Below are 12,128 nucleotides of genomic sequence, written 5' to 3'. Positions count from 1 at the left end.
TAAACAACATGAGTTAGTTCTGGAACAAAAATCAGAATAAAGGACATTTCCTTTCCATCTAAGCCTGTTAAGATAGATTTAAGATAGTCATCATTAAGTTAAGAGAAAGATGTGGGGCAAGAAAGCTAGGAAATAAAGCATACCAGAGAATGAGGTCTGGGATAAATGTTTAGACGTACGTTCTCATCTATGAAACTGCCTGGAACAGGAAGCTACTTTAAGTTATGGTGGGAGGAAGTTATACTGTCAAAGAACCCAGAATGCTGAATTAAAATGTTGTTTATGGTACAGCCACTATAGAGAACTGTATGGAGTTTCCTTAAAAAACTAAAAATAGGCCTACCATATGATCCAGCAATCCCACTCCTGGGCATATAACAAGATAAAACCAGAATCTGAAAAGACGCATGCACCCCAGTGTTCACAGGAGCACTATTCATGGTAGCCAAGACACGGAAGCGGCCTAGATGTCCTTTGATAGAGGGATGGATACAGATGCGGTACATACACAATGGACTATTACTCACACGTAAAAAAGAATGAAATAAAGCCATTTGTGGACCTAGAGATTATTCTTCTAGTGAAGTCAGACAGAGAAAAACAAGTATCATTAGATATCACTTACATGTAGAATCTAAAAAAAAAATGATACAAATGAATTTATTTACAAAACAGATTCACAGACTTAGAAAACAAACTTAAGGTTATCAAAAGGGAAAGGTACAGGGGAGGGATAAATTAGGTTGGGATTAACATATACACACAACAATATATGGTTTTTCCAGTGGTCATGTATGGATGTGAGAGTTGGACTGTGAAGAAGGCTGAGCACCGAAGAATTGATGCTTTTGAACTGTGGTGTTGGAGAAGACTCCTGAGAGTCCCTTGGACTGCAAGGAGATCCAACCAGTCCATTCTGAAGGAGATCAGCCCTGGTTGTTCTTTGCAAGGACTGATGGTAAAGCTGAAACTCCAGTACTTTGGCCACCTCATGTGAAGGGTTAACTCATTGGAAAGGACTCTGATGCTGGGAAGGATTAGGGGTGGTAGGAGAAGGGGACAACAGAGGATGAGATGGCTGGATGGCATCACTGACTGGACGGACGTGAGTCTGAGTGAACTCTGGGAGATGGTGGAGGCCTGGCGTACTGCGATTCATGGGATCGCAAAGAGTTGGACACGACTGAGTGACTGAACTGAACTGAACTGATATATAAAATAGATAATTAGCAAAAACCTACTGTATAACACAGGGAACTCTACTCAAAACTCTGTAATAACCTATAGGGAAAAGAATCTTAAAAAGAATAGATACAGTAAGTTATCCATATATGAACCTTCAAGCGATAAACTTTCGAAGACATAAAAGTGCATTCACAAAGTCCAATCACTTAAGTTAGTTCACGTTTCTGGCATTATCTGTAGAAGTTTGGTACTCAGGCAAATTTTGCTGGACTTATGAACAAACTGGACTTACGAACACACTCTTGGAATGGACCTCGTTTGTCTATAGGCGACTTGCTTATGTATACACATAGCTGAATCACTATGTATACATCTGAAACTATCATTACGTAAATCAACTATTCTCCGATATAAAATAAAAATTAAAAAAAATAATAGTTCAGTGCCCATAAAAAAAATCCTGCTGAATGTTTTAAGCATTATCCTCAAACCCCCAAATTTACACAAACAGCAAGCTGAACAGAGGCAAAGGACATTTTCCAACATTCACTCCATCATGGCTATTTCCACCAGTAGAATTGCTTCCAGAGAGCTGGTTCCATATTCAATCAAGAGACACTTCCCTCACCTCCCACCCACCCCCTGGCCAGCACAGAGGGACTTCACAATGTCACAAACTCAGCATGATTTCAACTCTGCCAGGGAGCAGGGACTGCTGTGTGACTCCCATTTTTCCTCTAAATCATTGAATGCCCCAGTGTTTTTAGGTCTGTTAAAACAAAACTAAAATTTTCAGATCTTATTGCAGTAAAAGCGATCATCACTGGTGCCATCCTGCCACGCCGGAATTTGGCTGTAGTCACGGAACACCTGGGCGCAGGGCGAGCACCGGGGCTGGGCGTCCAGGACCTTGCTCCGGTGCATTGCACTCTCAGCTGGGAAACTTAGGTGTGGTGTGCGTGAGGCCAGAGCTCCACATGGGGCCAGGAAAGGCCAGGCAACCACAACATATCTGTGGGCTAGATGAGAGGCCCAGATGAACTTAAGGACACTAGCATGGGACTCTTAGTTTTTCAAGATCTATACACTCCAAACCCTTATTCACCCCAGCTGTAGCGTCTGGGCTTTCCCTGGTTTGGGGAGGACTTAATTCTGATGATGGGAAAGCAAAGGACTTAATTACTTGCTTCAGTATCATTTACTATTGACTGAAAAGTGAACCAGATGGTATTACAGCCATGGAAGAAAATCCAGGTTTACGGAAGAACCTAATGGGTGAACACACCCAGTCGGCACCAGTATTTTATCTGTACTTCCTCTTCCAGCCTCTGGGGACCTCTTTGCCTGACTTCAGAACTATTGCTATGAGCTCAGAAGTGGTTACTCTGGAAAAGGAGCAGTGTTAGGCCATGCACGGGAAAACTTCCAATGACAAACTCCCTGCTTGTCTCAGGAAGTTCCTGGATTTTCCTGAATGGGACTACTGAAACCCAGAGGAAGGCACTCTTCAGGTAACCCTCACAGCAGAAACCTATGGTTGGTATGTGTCTTGGAGGAAAAAGGAATCATACTTGCTCTTGGCTCAGCATCGTTATACCTCCAGACTGTTTTTGGTTTTATTTGGCAGTGACATTGCAGATAAACTCCATTTCTTGAATGACAGGATATATACATACGAAAAAGATACCAATATGATATTTGGTTACCCAACTTCTTTCAAATGTCAAGTCCAGAAATGTCCAAGTTGTCCCAGACAGTACATTTTCAGAATTCCAGACGATACTGTGATAAATGACATCAAAGCTTCAAGCTTTATAATTATAAAAGACTCTCTTCATCATTCCCCAAATGAAACAGCAAAATACAGCAAATTGAACTCACTAATATTTTTATAAATCCAACTCAGAAGAAAGATGCCAGTGCCAGCTGTTTTATTCATCTTAACTTGTGCATTGTGAATAAATGTTACAATTTTTTTTCTGTTAAAAAAAAGACGATTACCTCAATGGAGGTTTTGAGTGTCTCAGGAGGGAGAAGTCGGAAGTGGGATATTGATAGGTTTCAAAGTTTGGGATCAACTGGTTTAGGGCAGGTCATTCAAGGTGAAGAAGTGCCTGAGACAAGGCACAGTGGTGCTAGATCAGTCAGGAGAGGTAAATGTCAGTGAAAGGGCAGATCTCGAAGCACATCCTTGATATGTAAGATGTTACAACATTTGAGCTATTTACCCAGGTGACAAGACCATTATATCTTAACAAAAAATCTGTGGGACTTTCCTAAAGCAAACCATCAAATTACTTCTTGATTTACACCCACGTCTTTCCAGGTCAGAGTCTTCCTGGAACGGACAACAAAACTGTGGCCCACAATGCTTAGTTAAGTCCCACTGACACAAGGTCTCAGTTCTCACTATCCTAGCTAACCAGTACCCGCTCTACCATGATAGGGGTGCCAGGGAGTGGCTTTTAATTGAAATGTTGCCAGATCAACAGGAACAGCGTAAAAACTTGTGAAGAACACATTCCTCATCCAGAGATCTAAGATGTGGGGGATGCCTTGATTGAAAATTCCCTGGGGAGGGAGTAGGGATATTCTGTGTTTAGAAAGAAGTTCGAATGTGGATACTGGCTGCCCAGATGGGTGGAACAAGCAGGAAACACTTAACCTGATCATCACAAATTTTGGGCTTCCCTTCCATGGCCTAGAATCATCACTGTGAAACAGCTGCCCAGCTGGAGGCCACATTTCCCATCTTCCTGCAAGGGTAGGTAAAGCCTTGGGACTGGTCCCAGGAATGTGAATGCCATGAGACTAGAAGTGAGGCAGCTTACTTTCAAAGTGGAAATCTGTGAAACAGATGTGCATTCTCCATGTTCTCCTTCTCCTCTGGTACTGAAGGAAAAGTATTTTTGAACTCTAGAGAAAAGCCAAGTCACAAGGGAAGATGCCTAAATGTCTGAGTCTACATCTGAAAAGCTGCCCACAGACCAGAGGTTCTCACTGTGGTTTGACAGGCAATGTAGATATTAACTTCTCTTGGGTTAAGCCACTGAGATGTGGTAGCATATTTATAATGGTGGTGGTGGTTTAGTCGCTAAGTTGTGTCTGACTCTTGCGACCCCATGTCCTGTAGCTTGCCAGGCTCCTCTGTCCATGGGATTCTCCAGGCAAGAATACTGGAGTGGGTTGCTGTTTCCTTCTCCAATATTTATAATAGTAGGTAGTATTGTTCTAACTAATGCATGGGGCTAATTACAAAAGATGGAAAATATGTATCAATAGCAACATTTGATACATTCATTTCAAAAGCAGTATAAGCACGTATGTATGGAATAACCATGCCATTGTTGTAACAACCATATAAATAGAAGAAACATGGAAGAATATTGATTAAAATATTAATAAACATGTCTGAATACTGGTATTACTGATAATTCCTGTCACAGTTTATGCTTTTCTGAATTTTCCAAATGCTCTACACTAAGATATTTTTGACATAAGGAAAAAGGGGTTTTTTTAAGATTTTTTGCTATTAATAACTAGATGTGAATATCTCTAAGACATAAACCATTACTACTATGTCCTGGCAAATAGTAGGTTCTCAACAAATATCTACTTAATAATAATAATAATTACCAATGAGGCTCTCACACAGTAACTTTTAGTTTCCCAGGGGTTGGTGATAGAAGTGGAGGGTTATACAGGTGCTTTTTCAGAGTTGTGCTCGAAGATGTTCTTTTTTCAATAAAAAGCAACTTCATGAGTAAGTCATTTTTTAAAATAAGAGTGATTGGAAAGTAATACCAAAATGAACTTTACTCAGGCACAGTTTTAAAAGTGTAAGGCTGACACAGCAGCTTTCCAGACATGCCTGACCTAATACTGCTGTGACTCGCAATCGAGAGCCCTCGCCGGCCGGCGTAAGCAGTTGGTTCCTGAAACCGCCTGGGATCAGGGTGGAGCTGCTGGCAGCGGTGTTTTCTCCCCAGGGGGATGGTGCAGTGCCATCCAGGTCTGCCTGCCTATGAAAACAGGCTTCCATCACCATAGCAGCAAGACTGATCATCTCATTCTGACTAAAGAGGTCTCTGCTCTCAATTCCGGGAGGGTAAAATCAGTACTTCCAGACAAGGGATGAGTCACTGTTTTTGGCCTCATTAACACGGTATAGCCCTTATGTCTGCTAACAACCAGGTATTAAAAAAAAAAGAGAATTCAGTTCAACAAATGAGTAAAATGGGGCAGCCAGGCAGTGAGAATTACGGCAAATAACTCCAAATCTCAACTTTGCATTGGATGAAGGAAAGGTCAACTAAAAAACAAGACAAAACCCACAACTCTAGAAAGCTACATTAACCCTTTAAATACATAATCCAAGCTCTTTAAAGAAGCAGAGGCACCTGGTTGTTAGAAGAAAATGTTGATTTAAACATACACTTATCTCTGAAGGACAAACAAGGTTGTTATCATGAAGGGTTCCCAATTGAATATGCCTCTTCGAAAGGGATTTGGAGTTAGAAGAGAGACTGTGTCTTGCTGCTGCTGAAATGGAGGGTTGAGTGGACAGGAAATGGGAAGCCCAGTAACAGTTTTGTGAGGACAGGAGTCAGGAACATTCAGAAGCAACTTTGTGGCTTTTGGAACAGTAGGTATGTTGTTAAATAAAAGAAGATACATGAAAGAGACGGAGCTAGACCATAAGACTGTGAAGAAGGCTGAGCACCGAAGAATTGATGCTTTTGAACTGTGGTGTTGGAGAAGACTCGTGAGAGTCCCTTGGACTGCAAGGAGATCCAACCAGTCCATTCTGAAGGAGATCAGTCCTGGGTGTTCTTTGGAAGGACTGATGCTGAAGCTGAAACTCCAATACTTTGGCCACCTCATGCGAAGAGTTGACTCACTGGAAAAGACTCTGATGCTGGGAGGTAGTTGGGGCAGGAGGAGAAGGGGACGACAGAGGATGAGATGGCTGGATGGCATCACTGACTCGATGGACGTGAGTCTGAGTGAATTCCGGGAGTTGGTGATGGACAGGGAGGCCTGGCATGCTGCGATTTATGGGGTCGCAAAGAGTCGGACATGACTGAGCGACTGAACTGAACTGAGACCATAAGAAAATGCAACTGTTCAGCTCAAATTTGACTAAATAAGGATATTTGACTAAATATCAAATATTAGTCCAATATCCTTATTTAGTGATCAGACTTTCCCAGGGTTAAATACAGACACACAGCATAGAAAATACAAAGTTCAAACTAGCAATTTTTTCCACTACCCACCCCCTACAAAAATGTATAGGCAACCTTCAGCACAAGCAGTTAATTGAAGCCTCATTTTTTTTTTCTTGCAAAGATGACACTCTAAAATTTTATAATCTCTAATACAGCAACTGTGCCAGTATTATTGTATGGAAGCCTTTCCTAATGATTCTGGTTCCAAAGACACCGTCTTGTGGACTGAGATGGCAGCAGCAAGACTCTTCATTAGGATGAAAGGAGAGGCTAATAACTTGTCAACAGAAGTTATGAAGAGCTAGGAGCATCTTTAAAGAGCTCATGTGAACATGATCTCATTCTCAAAAACATTACAACATAGAACTATTTGGTAAAAGGACAGAAAAGCTAAGCAAAAGGGAGTCTATCCAGGATGGCGCTGAGAGCTGCCATATACACGTGCGAGTGGAGAGCATCTTAGAGGGTCCTCTAAGGTCGAAGACACACTGAATGGGCAACAGTGAGTTAGTTCCCAGCTGCTTGGACAAAAGTTATCTCTGTGTCTCAAAACAAAGCACTGGAAGAAATCCAATAAACAAAATAGACTCAGGCTCCAGAGACCTCTAACAAAATGTGGTTACTGAGGAGATAAAACCCAAATGTGAATTGTAAACTAAACAAGTGCAGGAATAAAGAGCCAGTTTTGACTATATTTAGTCTGAAATGTACTAGTCAATTGGATTTCACATTTCCTAAAGCAGTCTGACTTTGCTTGAGTTGAATAGATATACAATTTCTCACAGAAAAGAGCACAGCAGTTAAAAATAAGACTGCATATTAACAAGATGGGATTGATGGCAAAATGCTTGTAAAGATGATAAAATCTGTGGTATCTCAGATCTACTAACAGCCCATTGTCCATGTTAAGGGCTATTGGCAACCCCTTACTTCATTTCCTGGGATATCTACCCTGTCTAGGAAATTCAGATAGCTAATTGCTTATCTGAATTATTTAGAGACTCGCATTTAACTTGCCCAATATGCTACTGGTGATGAGATGGTTGGATGGCATCACCGACTCAATGGACATGGGTTTGGGTGGACTCGGGGAGTTGGTGATGGACAGGGAGGCCTGGCGTACTGCAGTTCATGCGGTCGCAAAGAGTCGGACACAACTGAGCAACTGAACTGAACTGAACTGATGTTTATTTACCTTAGATGCAGAGTACATCATGAGAAATGCTGGGCTGGATGAAGCACAAGCTGGAATCAAGACTGCCAGGCGAAATATCAATAACCTCAGATACACAGATGACACCATTCTTATGGCGGAAAATGAAGAACTGAAGAGCCTCTTGACGAAATTGAAAGAGGAGAGTGAAAAAGCTGGCTTGAAACTCAACATTCAAAAAATGAAGATCATGGCATCTGGTCCCATCACTTCATGGCAAATAGATGGGGAAACAATGGAAACAGTGACAGACTATTTTCTTGGGCTCCAAAATCACTGCAGATGGTGACTGCAGCCATGAAATTAAAAGATGCTTTCTCCTTAGAAGAAAGACCAACCTAGACAGCATATTAAAAAGCAGAGACACTACTTTGTCATAAGCAGATGTGAAAGTTGGACTATAAAGAAAGTTGAGCACCGAAGAATTGATGCTTTTGAACTGTGGTGTTGGAGAACTCTTGAGAATCCCCTGGACTGCAAGGAGATCAAACCAGTCAATCCTGAAGAAAATCAGTCCTGAATATTCATTGGGAGACTGATGCTGAAGCTGAAACTCCAGTACTTTGGCCACCTGATGTGAAGAACTGACTCACTTGAAAAGACTGTGATGCTGGGAAAGATTGAAGGCAGGAGGAGAAGGGCACAACAGAGGATGAGATAGTTGGATGGCATCACCAACTCGATGGACATGAGTTTGAGCAAGCTCTGGGAGCTGGTGATGGACAGGGAAACCTGGCATGCTACAGCCCACAGGGTCACAAAGAGTCGGACATGACTGAGCAACTGAACTGAATTGCTTATCAGTGTTTCTCTCTCCCTCACCCACCTTACATAAGATCTTCAGAGGAGAATAGATGTTCCAACTAAATCAAGGATATGGCGTTTGTTTCATAGATAAAGCATGTTCACAAATGCAGGAAGAAATCCCTTTTCATACATGAGATATATTCAATAGCAGGTAAACAGTTAGTTGTCTAAAATCTTCATTTTGTTTCTTAACAAACTGAACTGGAAGCCCTATGTGAAGCAGTACAAGACTCTAAGACAAGTTCAGATAATCTTTACATTTTTATCTCCTGGTAAATATCTAATTAGCATCATCTGGATCAATAGAACTAAGGTTAGGAAGTTTGAGGAGTCAAGCAGTATTGAATTTGTGAAGGACTGTTTCATAGGATCTGCAAATGTTTAACCAAGTCAGTCCATTCTCAGATTTATCCTTTGAATTTTCCAGGGTCTATTTTTGCTTTGTAGTTTTGATGTTCATTTTTATTTACATTGCCATTAGATATGTAAGGATCTCTTTATCTGAAATCTCTCAATTCTACTTTTAACCAAGGATTATAAAATGGCACCATTCAGAATATCTCAGTTTTATGATTTGAAAGCGATCCTGGAATCAATGGACCGGAGATAGGAAGGACTCATGATCTTCATCATCAAGTGATCACTGTCATTATTTCTCAATAACATCCCCATCCAGAATCTGCCAGGTTGGACTGCCAAGAAAATGACAATGAGATGGAGCTGGAGCACAAGATATTTATTTATTAGGAACCAACAGCTATGAAGGAAAGGAGAGGACATAGATCTGGGGATAGGAAGAAGTGAAACTACAATGGACTTGCCAGCAGACCGTGGCCAAGCAGACCAGAAACTCTTGAGCAAACGTGGCCTGTCAAGATGTCACACATTGAACTGAAATGCCTGGTTTTTGTATTCCTTCTCTGGTCAGTTGTTCTATGTGGGCTGCCCTGGGAAGGGCATGGACTTAAGTGAGGGGTTTCTTTGCCAACGAGGCAGACTTTGAAGGAGCTGACAGATTATCAGGTTGTCTGGTAATCACACTTTCCACAAACTGAGTGGCAAATTTTTCTTCAAAAGGCATCTGGACAGTGCTTCTTCACATTTATCAAAGGAAAATTTTGAATTTCCTCTTAACAATGGTCATGACTCATATGTCCACACAAATATTCATAATAGTACCAAAGAGGAAACAACCCAAATGCCCATCAACTGATAAGTGGATAAATACAACATGGTGTATCCATCCAAAGGAATATCACTTGGCAATGAAAAGGAGTTCAGTGCTGATGGATGCTACAACATGGAACCTTGAAAACATAAGCCTAAGTCAAAGAAGCCAGTCACAAAAGACCACAGCAGAGCGGTAAGAACAAGATGGCAGAGTAGAAGGGCGTGTGCTCATGTTCTCCTGCGAGAACACCAAAATCACAGCTAGCTGCTGAACAACGATCAACAGGAGAATGTTGAAATCCACCAAAGAAAGATACCCCATGTCCAAGAGCAAAGGAGAAGCCACAACAAGATGGTAGGAGGGGCAGAATCACATTTAAAATCAAACTTCATACCCACCAGAGGACGAGATGGTTGACTGGCATCACTGATTCAAAGGAGAGTTTGAGAAAACTCTAAGAAATAGTGAAAGACAGTGAAGCCTGGCATGCTGCAGTTCATGGGGTCTCAAACAGTTGCACACAACTGAGCAATTAAACAACAAAATACTCACCAGAGACGCTTGTAGGGCACAAACAAAATCTTGTGCACACAAGGACCCAGGGAAAGGAGAAACTCCCCACCCAAAAAGATGGAGCCAGACCCGCCTGTGAGTATCTGAGGGTCTCCTGTGGAGGCACAGGTCAGCAGGGGGCTGCCACAGTAACAGGGACTCTGGGAGAGGCAGCGGGAGGCATACGTCCTCTTAAAGAAGGTCACCATTAGCCCCACCATAGGGCTGCCAGGTGGGCGATCCACAGACTGAAGAACAATTATACAAAAGGAGTTCTCACACTGTTGTGAAAATTCTAGGCCCCTCAACAGACTTCCCAACCTGGGGATTCAGCAAGGGATGGAGAAACCCAGGGAATCTGACTTTGAAGGTCAGTGGGATTTGATTACAGAACTTCCATGGGCTCGGGGAAACAGAGACTCTTGGAGGGCAGAGACAAAACCTTGTGCGCGCCAGAACCCAGGACAGAGGAGGGGTGACCCCCTGAGAGACTGAGCCAGGCTTGCCTGTGAGCTTTGGGAGTCTCCAGTGGCGGTGTGAGCCAACAGGGGCTGGCCGAAGGGTCAGGGCACAGGCAACAGGAGTCCTGGGAGGTGCAGCATGCTGACAGAAGTCTTTCGCAAGAGGTGGCCTCAGGCCAAAGTACAGGAAGGCAACATAGCCCCACCCACCAGCAGAAAACTGGACTAAAGATTTACTGAGCATGAACTTGCCCACCAGAGCAAGACCCAGTTTTCCCCACAACCAATCCCTCCCATTAGAAAGCCTGCACAAGCCTCTTATCCTCATCCATCAGAGGGCAGACAGAACGAAAACCACAATCACAGCAAACTAACCAGTGATCACATGGATCACAGCTTTGTATACTTAATGAAACTATGAGCCATGTGATATAGGGCCACCCAAGACGGACAGGTCATGATGGAGAGTTCTGACAAAATGTGGTCCACTGGAGAAGGGAATGGCAAACCACTTCAGCATTCTTGCCTTGAGAACCCCATGAAAAGTGTGAAAATTATGACACTGAAAGATGAACTCCCCAGATCGGTAGGTGTCCAACATGCTACTGGAAAAAAGAAGAGAAACAGCTCCAGAAGAAATAAAGAGAGTGAGCCAAAGCAGAAACAAGAGTTGTGGATGTGACTGGTGGTGAAAGTCCAGAATATTAGAATAACATTTAGAATATTTAAATTCTAAATAGAATAGTTTAGAATAATATTACATAGGAACTTGGAATATTAGGTCCATGAATCAAGGTAAATCAGGCATGGTCAAATGGAAGTTGGGAAGAACAAACATCTACCTCTTAGGAAACAGTGAACTCAAATGGATGGGAATGGGCAAATTCAATTCAGATGACCATTATATCTACTACTACGGGCAAGAATCCCTTAGAAGAAATGAAGTAGCCCTCATAGTCAACAAAGCAGTCTGAAATGCAGTGCTTGGGTGCAATCTCAAAAACAACAGAACAATCTCAGTTCATTTCCAAGGCAAACCATTCAACATTGCAGTAATCCAACTCTATGACCCAAACACTAACGCCAAAGAAACTGAAGTTGAACATTTCTGTGAAGACCTACAACACCTTCTAGAACACTGAAGTGGGGAGAAAAAAATTGTCCTTTTCATCAAAGGGACTGGAATGCAAAAGTAGGAAGTCAAGAGATACCTGGAGTATCAAGCAAGTTTGGCCCTGGAGTACAAAATGCTGCTGGGCAAAGGCTAACAGAGTTTTGCCAAGAGAACGCACTAGTCATAGCAAACACCCTCTCCAACAACACAAGAGATGACTCCACATAGATATCACCAGATGACCAACACCAAAATCAGATGATCAATACCAAAATAAGACTGATTATATTCTTTGCAGCCGAAGATGGAGAAGCTCTATACAGTCAGCAAAAATAAGACTGGGAGCAGGTTGTGCTCAGGTCATAAACACCGTATTGCAAAATTCAGACTTAAA

General features: G+C 42.2%; 1 long non-coding RNA gene and 1 pseudogene across 12 annotated transcripts in view; one reads left to right on the top strand and one right to left on the bottom strand.

Annotated features, from left to right (window-relative positions):
- LOC147371166 (uncharacterized) overlaps nt 1-12,128 on the bottom strand; it is a 114,930-nt gene that overhangs the window by 61,439 nt on the left and 41,363 nt on the right. The window lies entirely within an intron of this gene.
- LOC147371168 (popeye domain-containing protein 3 pseudogene) lies at nt 2,424-3,080 on the top strand (annotated as a pseudogene).

The sequence above is a fragment of the Bos grunniens genome, chromosome 6 (assembly GCF_055505025.1).
Source record: "Bos grunniens cultivar Pamir isolate PY7600 chromosome 6, Bosgru_T2T1.0, whole genome shotgun sequence".
Lineage (NCBI taxonomy): Eukaryota > Metazoa > Chordata > Mammalia > Artiodactyla > Bovidae > Bos > Bos grunniens.
Note: the sequence above shows the minus strand (reverse complement) of the source record. Positions and strands in the feature narration are given on the sequence as shown.